This window comes from Chondrus crispus, genomic scaffold (genome assembly GCF_000350225.1).
Source record: "Chondrus crispus Stackhouse genomic scaffold, scaffold_330, whole genome shotgun sequence".
NCBI lineage: Eukaryota > Rhodophyta > Florideophyceae > Gigartinales > Gigartinaceae > Chondrus > Chondrus crispus.
Genome location: NW_005179217.1, coordinates 53655 through 68481, shown reverse-complemented (window position 1 = coordinate 68481; position 14827 = coordinate 53655).

Genomic DNA, 14827 nt, shown 5'->3' with positions numbered 1-14827 from the left:
CACCAGAACCTGATCGCCAAAAATACAACACTTCCACGACCCCAATCCACACACACCCAAACGACTGACAAAAACCACAGCAACAGCGTACGAGTGGCACCTTGCCCTCAACCACTCCCCGCCCAAAGCGCTCCAACGCATGGCACAGGAAGGAACCATCGCCAATCTCCCAGCCAGCCTCCAAGGCGCCCCCCACCCATCAGCTGTTCCTCATGTGTGCACGCTCGACAATCCCCCCGGCCGCACCCGACCGCACACCACTCACAACAAATCGCCGAGCAACTCAGCTCAGACACATGCGGCCCCATCACACCCCCGTCAACACACGGAAATGCACACATATTCACCTGCATAGACACGGCCAGCAGATGCCTTGTCACCTACTACATTCGCAAGAGACAAGAAGTGAACGCTATAATACCGCAGTTGTTCCACACGTTGTCCCTACAAAACAAACTCCCCCAAGCGTACAGGACAGACAACGCTAAAGAATTCACATCGACGCACGCAAAAAGCACATATCAATCCCACGGCATACAGCACATAACCAACACCCCCCACCAGCCACAAGAAAATTCTATTGCCGAAAGAATCAACAAAACGCTGTTCACAAGTGCCAGAGCAGCACTCCATCACGCGTCACTACCACCCCAATTTTGGGAGGACGCAGTACGCGATGTTGTCTTCAAGTACAACATAATGAGACACAGCGTCACCAAAAAAAGTCCGTGGAGCCTCTGGGACGGCAGACCAGCGCACATGACACGCATCTTCGCCTTCGGGCAAATCGGAACGGCACCAATCCACGCACACAAAACCAAACTCCAAGCTCGCAGCGAACCCGTCCGATACATGTTCCCAACATCGGAAACGCACATCATGACCATCACGATAAACAGTGCGCGATACAGAGTCATCCGAGCGATCGACTTCAAACCATACTCACGACACCGGGACCCCACACACACGTCAACGCAAGCATTCAAAACCAAACTGACAAGACCCAAACCGCGAGCACAAAGCAACAACAAGCGCCGATACATACCACCACCACGAACCATCGACCAAACCACACCAGCGCCACGCCATGCCCACGCAGCATGGCAGTACCCGGACGCGGCAGAATGGGAGACCGCACACAACGCTGAATTAGACATGCTGGACACACAGACCACGATAAAATGGATACCGCCATCAGACGTGCCCCCACACGAAAAACTCATACCCCTCACGATGACGTACAGATACAAACGCACACCAACAGGAAAAATAGCAAAACGAAAGGCACGCTGTTCCATACGAGGCGACTGCATGCAGCCAGGCAAACACTTCGACCCTAAACAAACGTCCACTTTCATGGCAGAGAAAACGTCAGTGCGCACGATCCTAGCAATCGCCGCATCACACAGATGGCCTCTACAGTACATGGACATCACGGCCGCCTACCTACACGAGACACATGACCCTCGCTTCCCCGTCTATGTGAGACAGCTCCCCCGATTCGACGGCAACCTCAAGCACGGCACCAAAGCGGGACAACTAATAGGCAACCTATAGGGGGGCCGATCCGCCGGCCACCGTTACACCGCAGGCCTTCAGAAACACCTCATCACGCAAGGCTATCAGCAATGCGACAGCGATCCATGTCTATTCACCAAAACAAACACAATGGGCACACTGCTGTTCGCTGTAAGCATGGACGACTTCCTCGTCACCGCTTCAAACCAAGCACTCATCGATGAACTACTCACCGCCCTCAAGCAAAAGTACAACATCAAAAATCTCGGATTCCCTCATTCGTACCTCGGATGGCAAATAACACGCGACGCACAAGAAAGCATCCACATCTCGCAAGAACAGACCATAAGCACGATACTTGCAAAACACAACATGTCGGAATGCAATCCAAAAACAACCCCCGCGCCGCAAAAGCCAAACAAGAACGTAGAGAACCAAACGGCGCCCCTTTCCCCCACGCTTGCCACCCACTACCGCTCCATTCTAGGAGACCTCTGGTATGTCGTCGACAGCACTCGCTACGACGCATACCACACCACCAACCAGCTTACGCGACACAGCAAGCAACTGAGCCAAGCAAATTGGCACGCGCTCAAATGGCTCCTCCGGTATCTCAAGGGCACCAAGAGCAAGGCCATCTCGTATCACGCTCGAGCCCCGATAAGTCTGCGCACATACAGTGACGCAGATTATGCAAGTGCCAAAAGCCGCAAGTCGCTCACAGGCATAATACACACTATCGGCCACTCCCCGATAGCCTGGACATCGGCGCCACAAGACGTCGTAGCCCTGTCAACCTGCGAGGCTGAATACATAGCAGCCTCGCTCGCCGCCCAGCAGACACTATAGCTTCGTCGGCTGCTTCGGGACATGAAGCACCGACAACAGCACCCCACGATAATATTCATCGACAACCAATCGACCATACAAGTCGCGGAAAACTCCGCCCCCACGCGCAGAAGGAAGCTCATCGATGTCAGGCATCACCACCTCCAACATCACATCCAAGGCGCCGCTATCACCGTGCAACACATCCCATCCGCGGGCAACCCAGCAGACCTATTCAAAAAAGCGCTCGGACCCATCCGCTTTCAAGAAATCTGCAAAATCATCCAACCAAATGAACCCCGCAGCCCCGACCCGAAAGCGCACCCCGGCACAACCTTCACGCGCACCCCTCAGCGTCCCCCGGGACTGACGGACCGCAACTCTCTTCATCAGACGCTGACAGGTGCGCGCGTGACCGACCGCAAGGACAGACTGTCTGCATTACAGTCTGTCACCAGCGGTACTTAGACCCACGATACGGCGACGACGAGTAAAGTGACCCCCATGAGGATTACGATTCATCATTACTCTCCAACCGGTGGGGATGCTCTTACAGATATACACTACAGTATGTGCACACGTGTGCATGCCACATTACACGTTTCATGTCTGCTTTACCCCCGATCATCACTACTTACAGCATCGCTCCAACTTGAACGTTGCTGTGGCAATGGATTGACCACTTGAACAGTTGTTTGGCACAAGACCGCGCCAAAGCCCATAAATGAAAATACCCGGTAAGATGGAAGAGTGTTCGTGGGACTGTGTGGGTGAAGAAAAGACTCGTACATCGATGCCGATTCTCCATGAGTGACTGCCTTTTCCGCTCCACTAAATTCTCAGCCCGAGACATGGGAAGCACCCGTGCCCATGTTCCGAGCAATACTCGGAGCAACCATTACTGTGCTTTCGCGCTCTGAGGAGAAGTCGTCAGTGGGAAATCGTTTTCTGTTGACGCAGAGATATAGCATGCCCAATCTCTCAACGACCACGACGTGCTATGCACCTACAATGTACTCGTATGGCAGTCTGCTCTCGCACAGCAGTCTGCACTGTAAACTACCTCACAATAATGTATCAATCCTTCTTTTAAAGGACGGCCCGTGATATTTACTTGAACAGTGATGAATGTTTCGATCAAGTGAGGGACGCTGGGTGCAGTACTGTGTGCCGTGCAACCGGCGCGCGCCCCAGAGCCTGAGCTGTGGGTCATCCCCAACGCGCAGAGGCGCTCGCGTCGTCCTGCGAGGCGGCGCCCAGCGAGCTACCGGCGCGGTATGGGTCGCAGTCTAGCATGTCCAGCGTCTGGTTGCTCATTAGTGGCGCCCTTTTAGGAGACGTCTGCGACAAGGGTTTTCTATAACCCGCACCGTCTGCTTTATGCCGCCCGAGAGAGTGGACGCGATCCCGCCGACATAACTTGACATGCCAGGCAGTCCTGCTGAGCCCTTTTCTCCGCATGGCAGCAGCGGGAGCGTTGTAATGTCGCCAAATCCTCTTCCCGCGGGGTTGCACTGTTGCCGCGGAAGTGCCCTAAGTCGGTCACCACCGCTTCAACGCTCTAATTTGCCGCCTGTAGGCCGTGAGAATGCAGAGCAGCAATCACGTCCCTCCCTGGCTCCCGACTGTGCATGCAGTAAAGTTAGGTACCACGCCCCCGCCACACATGACGTAAATCTGCACCTCATCCATCCATCCACCCCTTCCCCCACCACCGCTGTACCACCGCGCCGCGTCTTTCCCACGCCCCCCGCGATGACCGCGGCAGCAGTAGACACCCGCGCCGGCTCGTGCTTTGGCACCATGGGGTTTTTACTTGCAGCCACAAAGCACTTTGCCCTTTCGAAAGTGCAACTTTGTGCATTTTTCTTGGCCACCCTCGCGACAATTTCCGTGTGTACATGGTCAGTATGTCTTCCTATGGCGTCGTTTCAACAGTTACTGCTCCTGTCTTGAAACAAGTTACTCAGTCCCATCTGATCGAGTTCGAGACTGTGTATGAAGCCTACAAGGAGAAAGTAGCTGACGTAAATCGGAATCGTGACGCATCTCGCCACATCTCCCCTGCCTCCGTGCGGCAATGCATGGAACCAACCTTATTGCACAGCCTCTGCATATTGGGACAGATCGAAGGTGCGGAGGAGCTTCGCGATGCAAATGATGCCTCTGTAAAGAAATGGTTTGAGGAAAGACTTGCTACCGAGCCGGAGGATCTCGCCACTTCACATTAGCATATTGCCCTTGGAGCAATGGCACGGTCGAGGTGGTATGCCGCGAACTGTTACGTGCCACGCGAGCGCTGCTCTCAGAATTCCAATTCCCGCACAGATCCTGGCCTGATGTCATACCTGTAGTACAATCGGTACTTAATTCATCCCCGCTGCAACGCTTAGGTCGTCGCTGCGCCCTCAACGTATTCACTGGGCTTCCCCAGGACACACCATTGCGCTCTGTCACGACTAGGATTGGAGGTTCTGTTCGTGTCCCATCGATTGATGAAGTCCACTCTGAACGGCTTGTCCGAATTGAAAAAACACAGGGCGCTCTGATTTCACGTCGCGCGCGACGTGAAATCTCGAACAACCGCCACACGTGAGAAGGAGATCCAGAGACACAATACGCGGACCAACGTACGTCCGATCAACTTCATCGCAGGAGATTTTGTGCTGCGAGGCAGCTTTCAAAAGATCAGAGGAACCAAGCCGGCGGTCAAGTGGACAGGCCCATAAACAGTTGTTTCTTGCCTCTGAGTACATTTTTTTGGTCGAGAATCTTTTGTCTGGGAAAAGAACTGATGTGCACGGCCGCAGGCTCAAATATTTCAGGAATAAGGAATTCGAAGTAACGGAGGAAGTCAGAAATCAATTGGCTTACCAACAGAACGAGCTCCTTGTTGTGAGCGACTTTCACGACATTCGCCAAGTCGGGGAAAAAGTGGAATTGCTCACCCAGTGGAGAGGTTTCGACAGTAGCGAAAGCTCCTGGGTTTCTCTGACATCGCTAAAAGAGGACGTGCCGATACTTGTGGATGAGTATATCCAGGACGTACGCAAGAATGGCACGCCTCGTCAACAGAAGTTGGTGGCGTCCCTGTGACGATGCCACCGCTCGGCCTTCCGGCCCGACGATGCATGGGGGACTGCTGCGTCTGGAGCCGCCCCCAACTGATAGAAGTACGATATCGTAATTCGCAACATCACGCACCTGGCTGGGTAGCAGCCAGGAGACGTAGACGCCTGTGATTGGCAATGAACACAAGTGGCGCATGGGTGCCGTTCTCATAGATGAACCACACATGTCAGCGTCCGCCCGGGATGGGCGGCACTGCCGACTGTCATTCGGTGGAGATCACTGTAGTCCCCGAGCGCTGAATGGCTGGGAGAGCTCCTGCGCCGGACGCGGCGCATATGTGCTCGGGGATAGGCTCACAGGGGACAGGTGTCCCCTACCGCAGCTGAGACTGAGGGGGCCGGGAGAGTGGCAGCGTTACCTAAATAAACGACTCTGCCAGCGCTTCTCCAGGATGGAGAAGGCAGAGTGGGATAGACTGTCCCTGTACGACTTGCCGCGGCGGAACCGAGGAAAAAGCACGAGTACGCAACAGGTTTTTACTTAGTAAGACTTTTACTAAAGCCCATGATCTGGTCTTGCTGCGAAATCCTAAAAGACCTCATAATTGGGTCTTCCGTTGAAGCGGAGTAAATTAAATGAACGTGATCTTGCTGCGCACTGCACTCAGAGGGCGTTGTTGTGTATCCCCTGCAGTGCTTTAAATCACGTTCAAGTTACAGGCCGGTGGTGCTAAACTTCAAGTCGGCGCGCGTAGCTACTAATGATGTGGCGGCTCCGACACCGGCGAATTCTGCATGGCGGGAGGCAGCGCCCTAAAAGGTGGCCCCGGTTCGCGCGACTGCTGCGACAGTCCTGATCCGGACCACGTGTGGCTCACCGGGACCGTCTGCATCGCTTTATCGTCAGCCTGCTGCTGCACCTGCCATTGCGCAGCCCCGTGCCATAGCCTGCCACCAGGAGCCGCCGTACCAGGCGCAGACTCCGCCAGCGCACTCGCCGCTTCTATCTCCGTCACCACTTGCGTGCAACCACACACGCTTGTAAAGGAGTCAAAGCCCTGCACTAGGACATCTCCATCTCGTCCGATGAAGCCTTCATGCGCGCCGCCCGCGCCGCAGCGCCATTTGCGCAAGGGCAGTTCCATCGCCTCTCCGCGATTCGAGTTTTCTTCCAGAGGGTTGGAAGTCGTGTCGTGCCCCAGTGCTTCCTTGATGACATGGAAGCCCATGTCGAAAGCGTTTCCCCGCCTAGACGTGTAAATGCTGACGAGTATGTTAATGACGACCCACACGACGAGCATGAGGGCGAGCGGAAGGATGTTGGCAATCGGGCGACTTACAACAACGTCAATTGGACATGTAGCCGTTTCACGCACTTCGCCGGTGGAGGGAGTCAACTCCAACCGATTATCCCTTTCGCCTCGTCCAAGCTTCTGTAACGTCAATGAGCCTGTGACATACGCTTGGACCCTTGCTATGAGACTGAGGGCATCAAAATCGCAATCCAATCCCTGCCCTTTCAATTTAGAGCCAGTCTCTTCCGACGTATCGTCAGCGGCAACTATGATGTTGCACTCTTTTCCTGTCTCTGAACGGAGTGCGTTGGCCATGACTTGGAGATGAACATCAGAATCGATCTTATTAAAATTTGTGAAGAGGAGCGATGTGTCGTTCTCTCTTTGCCGTCTGTCCTGAACCCACTGGATGTAAAAGTCACTTGACGCAACCTCCCCCCTACTACTTATTATCGTCCTTAGACGACCCCTGCGGTTAGTCATCGACAAAATTATGGCTTGACCTTCCCCCTCAGGAACAATTTCAAACCCTAACTCCGCTAAGCAAGAACAGTACGACGCAAAGGACCTGACTTCGCCTAGTGTAGTTGTCAGCGGAATGTCGGCGCAAACCCTATTTAAATCCGGAGCTGGCTTTCGAACGTTAGGGTCCATGTGGATTCGAAAGTCGCCCTTCTCACACCCACTCAGACGCTTTTCACTCGGGATGGAGATGGCAACAGAGGTGATGGCAGTAACCAAAATGAAGAGCCTCGCCAGAAGGGGGAGGAGAAGCCTGCGGAGTTGGATTTCGTTCCTGTAACGTGTGCAGCCCTTCTCCTTGTATGAGTACCTGTGCCAAATCCAGGAGAAAATGCGGATGGGTCGTCGCTGCTCACAAAGATGAAGGAGCGGATCCAAGAGGAATATTCGAAGCTCTTTTCCTGGGAGCTAAAGATGAGCTTGGAAGTGACTGACAGAATGTTGGAGATGATGAAGACAGTGAGCAGAGATATGATGAGGCCATTGACATTGTCGCCGGACGTTTGAACAGTGGAAAAGCTAAAGTCGGGCGTGACGTCTAACTGCTGGAGAAGAGTCATGGCTGGCGGGAGGGAGGGGCGAACAAGAAGGATAGATTGAAACGTGGGGAGAGGGAAGGGAATGTTTCGAAGAGCTGCTTTCTTCGCAAAACACAGGACAGGGCGGCTTGTGAAGCAATTTACTGCACAGTACGCTTGTTTCTTCTAGGGAAAGTGGAAGGCCATCTCGGCGTTTGAGACGGTATCCGCACCGGCAGGTTCTGAAGAGCGTCAGAGCCACTCGTCACTGCGAGTGCTTGTTCATTCTGCGACACTTTGGTGACATACAGCGTGAAGACGACAACAATGTAGTAGACGGCAACAATGCGTCGCTCTCGCTTTATCCATGTGATGCCAAGAACACTCGATGCCTCCTTCCTCTATCGGTGGGGGAGGCGACGACGGCTTTATTTGGGTGTCGAGGAAAGGTGCCCTAATGGCAGTGCTCTAATTGTAGTGCTGTTTTGCATACAGTAGGTGGATGCATAATCCAGCAGTTGTGCATCTGCATGCGGGTTTCTCGACATGAGAAGCTTGCTGTACCCTTAAGGGTACTGTACAATGCACAGCATAGATATATTCTGTAGATACGCATTACCAGCGATGTGAACTGTCGAACGGGACACGCTCGCGTGGTGTGCTGTAAGATGATACAGCATTACAGAAGTCCCAGACCTATTCAGTGATCTCTTATTGCTCATCGGATTAGATCAAGAAGGAATTGGGAGAAAGGGTCGGAATGGTCGCGGCTATAGAAGGGAAGGGTCACCAAAGACCAAAGGTCGTGGGTTTTTAGTTAGTGCGTTAGTGCAAGCGGACGCGAAGTTTCGTTATCAGCAAGGAGGCAAGAAAGTGCGTACGCTGCGAACTAGGCTAAGAGCTTCTCCTTGAAGCTCTCTCCATTCCCCTCTCGGTAAGACGATCAAGAATAAACAACTGAAGCTTTATTGCTACATTGGCGGAGCCCTCCTGTGCGGACTCCGTAACCACGTCTTCACCCGATTCGCGTTCCGCTCTAGGAACGACTCAGGCTCCTGTGCGCCTGTGTTGGAATCAGACCTGACTAAGAAAGGACAACCTTGTCATAGAGGTTTTCCGACATTCCGGAATTAAGGAAGGCTTCTTTGTCATCCTTAGAACAAGACCAAGAAACAATGCCCTCGAACCCACCTCCCCCGATACCATCGCTGTCTGACGATCCCCCTCCGACAAACTCCCATGTCGGCCCATTTGGAAACATCCGTCTAAGCAACGCTCATCAAGAAGGAATTTACAACTTGTTCACAGGTTATTCCACGCAGCTCCCCATCCCCACAGGGGAAGATCTTCTGTCTCAGATACGTGAAGACCTCGAACCTCGTGAGCTAGTCGATCCCATGATTACCGTCAACTACGAAATCTACAAGAAAATACGATCCTTCTTAAACGAACACGGGGTAGACACGCCTTCAACTGGAGCCTCAGGAGGTCTCATTGTCAACAGGCTACTCTACACTATTTGGAATCGCCCGGAAGATGCAGGAGAACGTGAGAGAGCCGTTGCTCAATTCAAAGCAATTAAGCGAGGGACCTTTGCACCCAATTCCCCCATTCAAAGCCCAGTTTCTGCACCGTTTGCAAACCCCGTCCCGATTTCACCACATACTCCGCAGTTCACCGCGACAAACTCTAACAATGGTGCAAAAGGATTGAGCATTGCGTATTCTTGAGAAAGACAGAAGTTTTGGGGAAAAAGGGACGAAGACTGGCTGACTAAACTCTCTCGATATCAATTCATGTGCAATCAAAACAAAGTAACTGGCGCTGACAAGATTAATTTCTTGCATTATCTGCTGGATGGCGCCGCACTTCAGTTCTTCATCAACGAGATAGAGGGCAGAATATCCAATTGGGGAGAAGTCTTACGTCGTTTCCACGACCGCTACGCATCCGCAGCTAAACAAGATTACATTTCTCATCGCTTGGACCAGATCCATACGTCACAATTTGAAGTGGTCGGGGAAACTTCCGAAGCTCAGGCGCTGCGCAAAACCATCGATGAAATTGACAGACTCACCCCGATGTCCCATCCTGAAGATCGCTCCGACAGAGCAAAAATGCTTCACCTGCAGCAGGCCGTGCTGGGTAAAGAATGGGCTCGTAGTGTATTGTCCAACGTTACTGCGAATGAACTGCACTATCACACGCTCATCGAGAAACTAGAATACTCTCTGCAACAAACCACGAAACATGAGGCAGCAAAGGCCAACAACATCGAGGGAAGTAGTAATTTCAGGACTGCACGGTGGAAGTCGACGAACTTTGCAGGACAGGGTCGGTATGGCACCGAGCCGAGCAGTCGTAACTCAATCGTCCCAAAGCATCATGGTAACAACCGCGGCTCTTTTGGCCACGGACCACGTCAGTTCTCGTATCCGAAGGAACGCTGGCCTCGCAAACAATCACCAGATCGCGATTCGCTCACGTGTCACAACTGTGGCAAGGTCGGGTGTCGCTGGTTCCGATGCAAAGAGCCACTAGACATGCAGCGCGTGGTGAGAAACAGGATGAAATCCGCAAGCCGCAACTCGACTTCTCCAAAGGTAAACATAGCAGACGTTGTCGATGATCTTGCTCAAGACATGATGGAGACCTTTATCCACACGCAAGAGGACGAGGAGGAAGGGATCGAGCAAGAGACCGCGAAAGAGCAGCTGATGACACAGTTGACAAAAGGCACCGCGCGCGAAGCTGCCATTAATCACAATGCTCACTTCGAAATGCCAGATAACCTAATGGATGATACGGATCCCGATGACGATCCGGATGCCACTGAGGATTTTTGCAACGGGGCTTGATTTGCCAGCAAGTCCCGATACTCAGGCACAAAGACCCTCCGGACAAGACGCCCGAAAGAATTGGCAAGGGAAGGACGCGCCCGAGCTACCCCCGATTTTTCGGGAACGTGCGTACCACAACCCCAATCTCAAGTCCGCACTACTCTGGTCGGATCGTCAAGGAGGTGCTAAAAGTGAATGTCACCCGACCTGACGGCTTTCGCCAGTATAACAGTCGCTTCTTTGAAGGTGCGTGCGCTGACACCGGCGCCCAGAAGTCAGTCTGCGGTCTCGACCAAGCGAAGGCATACTGTCGTGCTCGCAAGCAGCCCTTCAAGCTGATCCAGTCACCATACTCGTACAAGTTTGGAGATGGCATTCGCGCAAGTCTCGGTATGATAAAAGTAAGAATGCGAATCAAGAGAGGTTGTTATCTACCGTTTTGGGTGGATGTCGTGGATGCTGATGTTCCCCTACTATTCGGTCTGGATCTACTAGACCGACACAAGCTCGTCGCGGACAACACTGACAACGTCCTCGTCAGCAAAATTGGTGGCTGGCAAGTACCGATAGTTAGAGCACACGGTCACATGTTCGTTCGATGGGACTTACACGAGGTTATGTACACCCGCACCGAACTCGAGCGACTACACCTACACTTCTTTCATCCTTCCGTACAGAAGCTGCTCAACCTCCTGAAACGAGGCACTCCAGATCGCGTCAAGAACGATACACCCACTATCATCCAAGATATCGTAGACAAGTGTGCAGGATGCAAGCGTTTCGGTATTCGTCCGTATCGTTTTAGAGTATCATTGCCGAGTGATGAGGTGATTTTTAATCACGAAGTCGCCGTAGACCTCTTCTGGGTTGGCGGTAATCCTATCCTCCACGTCGTCGATACCCATACTGGTTATCAAAATGTCGCCCTTCCGAAGAGTCTGTCCGCTAGGCATGTATGGGATGCGTTCTTAGAGGCGTGGGTTACAGTGTACGTCGGTATCCCCAATCGTATCCGTGCTGACCAGGGCTCTGTCTTCACTTCCAAGTTTTGGGACGACATCACTACGCTACATGGTATCGATCTTCAATTATCAGGAACACAGAGCCACAATTCGATCGGAATCGGTGAAAGATATCACGCCCCTCTACGGCGGATATTTCGAGTCATTCGTTCGCAGTATCCGAAGCTCGATCCCGAGATTGCTATTCGCCTTGCTGTAAAGGCCGCCAACGATACACTAGGACCGAACGGTTATGTCCCCTCACGGTTAGTCTATGGAGTTGATCCTGCATTTCCGGTAGTGAACGCACAGTTGCCAGCTCAGCGAGAACGTATGGCAGCTTTAGAGGCGGCAAAACTCGAAATGGCGATAATCACAGCGCAACTACGCATCCAGCAAGCACTTAAATCAAAGCTTCCACCAGCCACTAGATACGACATCAGGCCGGGGGATGAGGTCCTGGTCTATCGAGAGAAAGAGAAAGAATGGTTGGGGCCATATCGAGTTGTGAAGATCATGGAAAAGGAGGTATATGTCGACTGGGACGGAAAGGAGCAGCACTACAACCTGTCGCAAGTGATACCCATGCCCAAAGAACAGGGCGACAGAGAACTGAAACGCCTATTCGATGGGATGGAGCAATTTACATCCAACCCGCCCCCCGGAGTATTAGTCACTGAAGTCCTGCACCCCGCCGATTCGAGGAGCCGCTCAGGGATGTTCGATGATGCCAAAGCAAAGGAGCTCGCCGGTCTTGCCGAACGAGGAGTTTATGAAGTCGTGTGCCGCGAAGATGTCCCGTCTGACGCCAACGTCCTCGGCGGCCGTTTCGTCCTTGCGATCAAGAACGTCCGCACTGAGGGTGAATTATACAAAGCTCACTTTGTCGTCCAGGGTCACACGGATATCGAGAAAAACATGCTGGTGCACAACAGCACCAACCTGCGACAAGGTTCCGTTCGAGTCCTCATCGCCATCGCAGCGGTTTTTGGGTTCCGCATATGGTCACAGGACGTATCACAGGCATACCTCCAGAGTGCCGATAAATTAATGCGTGAGGTGTACGTCAAGCCTACAAAGGAATTTAATCTGTCGTCGGACCAGTTATTAAGACTACTAAAACCGCTGTATGGCTTAGCGGACTCTGGCGACTACTGGCATGAGACATTCTCGAAGCACTTACAGCAAGACCTCAACATGCGACCAACTACTGGCGATCTGTCCCTGTTCTTCAAAGTCGTAGAAGGTAAACTTAAAGGTATGACAGGCGCGTACGTCGACGACACCATCGGTACGGGAGATGATGAATTCGAAAAGGAATCAAAGAAAACTGGAGATCGATTTCAATCGAAGCCGCGGGAGAACGACAATTTCCAATTCGCAGGCATCCAGATAGAGAAAACTGAAGATGGCTACCTCATGCATCAGGAGCGATTTGCCAAGAAGATCTCCTCGCTTTCAAAACAATGCACATTTGCTGAATTCCGTTCAAAAAGACACGAGCTCGCTTGGCTGACACATACACGCCCCGATATATCCGCCGCAGTCAACTTAGCTGCCCAAGTCACGGAGTCGAAATTCAACGCAAAACACGTCAAGAATTTGAATGACACCGTCAAACGGATCCACGCTAGGCCTCGGAGAGGCATCATGCAGCAGATATTGGACAAGAATACCCTGTCACTACGCGTGTTTACCGACTCGTCGTTCGCCAACACCCCCGAGCTTCGATCACAACTGGGCTTTATAGTACTTTTGTGTGACGGCAGCGGCAAGTGCAACATACTCCATTTCAGTTCGTATAAGAGCAAACGCGTCACGAGGTCTGTGATGGGCGCAGAGGTGCTCGCCTTCGCCGACGGCTTTGACTATGCATACCTCCTCCGTCACGATTTGAATCGCATCTCAGGACAAAATCTATCTCTCGCCATGTTGACGGATTCTGACAGTCTTTTCAAAACAATTGTGAAGTCTACCACGACAACGGAAAAGCGTCTCATGATAGACATTGAGGCAGCACGCGACGCGTACAGCCGGCAAGAGATCAGCAACGTCGGATGGATCAAGTCCGAAGACAATCCTGCAGACGGACTGACAAAAGCCGCCCTGTGCCCCGCACTTGAGAGATTGCTTGATACTGGGCGCCTGGATACCCCTGTTCAGCAGTGGGTGGTTCGGACACTGCTTCGCAGTAAGCAAAAAGGCAAGTGACCACGACTTTGTTCTCAGAAAATCCCCGAGTGTCGAACGGGACACGCTCGCGTGGTGTGCTGTAAGATGATACAGCATTACAGAAGTCCCAGACCTATTCTGTGATCTCTTATTGCTCATCGGATTAGATCAAGAAGGAATTGGGAGAAAGGGTCGGAATGGTCGCGGCTATAGAAGGGAAGGGTCACCAAAGACCAAAGGTCGTGGGTTTTTAGTTAGTGCGTTAGTGCAAGCGGACGCGAAGTTTCGTTATCAGCAAGGAGGCAAGAAAGTGCGTACGCTGCGAACTAGGCTAAGAGCTTCTCCTTGAAGCTCTTTCCATTCCCCTCTCGGTAAGACGATCAAGAATAAACAACTGAAGCTTTATTGCTACATTGGCGGAGCCCTCCTGTGCGGACTCCGTAACCACGTCTTCACCCGATTCGCGTTCCGCTCTAGGAACGACTCAGGCTCCTGTGCGCCTGTGTTGGAATCAGACCTGACTAAGAAAGGACAACCTTGTCATAGAGGTTTTCCGACATGAACCGCGGAAAATGATGAGGTCTAGTGCGAAAATGTTATGTGTGCCATTTTTTCTAGTAAACGTTGTGTACTGCCGAATCATTTGTGAACCGCGTGATGCCCATCCTTACATGGTCACGTGTCAGGTCACGTAGAGCTCCAGAGCCTCTAGGAAGAGCCGAAACTTCACTCACCGATATCGTCAGAACAACCATCGGTCAAACGTATTTTGAAAGTAGTGACACGAAATGCGAAAAACCTAGAAATAACTGATCCAATTTTCTGCAGTTCCATGCAGCAGTAAAAAGGGATCACTTTCGGATCTTCCCAGTACCAAATTATGTACTCTAGACTTCCGAGTACCAATTTAAGTACTGTATTAATTTACAGAAGAAGAATACAGTAGAACAAATTCGGTTCATGCGAACTGCCGCAGTACGAGGTTAAATTTTCTCCAAAACCAAAGTTAAAGCTTCATTTTTATTAAACAATAACATACCGGAACAACCGGAAAATTAAACG